This window comes from Boleophthalmus pectinirostris, unplaced genomic scaffold (assembly GCF_026225935.1).
Source record: "Boleophthalmus pectinirostris isolate CB_2022bp ecotype Guang Dong unplaced genomic scaffold, ASM2622593v1 HiC_scaffold_9, whole genome shotgun sequence".
Taxonomy (NCBI): Eukaryota; Metazoa; Chordata; class Actinopteri; order Gobiiformes; family Gobiidae; genus Boleophthalmus; species Boleophthalmus pectinirostris.
The window spans coordinates 34,312,493-34,313,493 of NW_026571541.1; positions in this window are offsets into that span (position 1 = coordinate 34,312,493).

Below are 1,001 nucleotides of genomic sequence, written 5' to 3' on the forward strand. Positions count from 1 at the left end.
CTGAACCGGACCAAGACCGGACCAGACCGGACCAGGCGGACTCCGAGCTTTGACTCCAAGCCTCCACGGGGTCCGAGCCTCAGCTTCGAGCTCCGGCCCTGCCGTGGGCTCTGAGCCTCCGGTCTGGTCCCGGTCTGGTCCGGTCTGGTCCCAGTCTCACCGCATACGGACTGAATCAGGACGGATCCAGGTCCGAGACCAGACCGGAGCCAGAGCGGGACTGAGACCAGACAGAGCTGCTCCAGTTCTCCGCGCTCAGAACCGCGGCTGGTTCCGAGGTGGAGCAAAGCCTCCGACTGACGCATAACACCAATGAAAATGAATCGAACTAAGAGCTTTTTGGTTCAAATGGACAGGTCCGGGACCAGACCGGGACAGAGCGCTACTGGACCACCGGGACCAGAGCGGAGGCTCAGACCCACGGCAGAGCCGGAGCTCGAAGCTGAGGCTCGGACCTTCGCAGAGGCTCGAGTCAAAGCTCAGAGTCCGCCCTGGTCCCGTCCCCCTTCTGGTCCCGTCTGGTCTGGTCTCAGTCCCGCTCTGTCTCGCTCTGGTCTCGGACCTGGATCAGTCCCGGTTCAGTCGTATGCGGTGCAAAAGTTCGGCATCGCAGACACGGAAGTCAGTAAAGGGAAACGGCCGTTATCCGTTTTTTCCATTCTTCATTTAAACACAAAATCGAAAACTGAAAAAAACGAATCGTTATCCGTTTTTTCATTTTGGTTTGGAGACAAATAACGAAGAAAACTGTTGTTTTTTCCTTTTCTTATTTTTGGTTTTATATTGAAAAACGAATGAACGAATGATACACGGATTCTGCTCTGGTCTCCGGCTTCAAGAACCGCGGCTTCGAGGTGGAGCAAAGCTCCGACTGAACGCATTCAACCAATGAAAATGAATCGAACTAAGAGCTTTTGGTTCAAGGACCAGGTCCGGGACCAGACCGGACCAAAGCGCACTGAGACTGGGACCAGACCGGGACCAAAGCTACTGCGACTGGG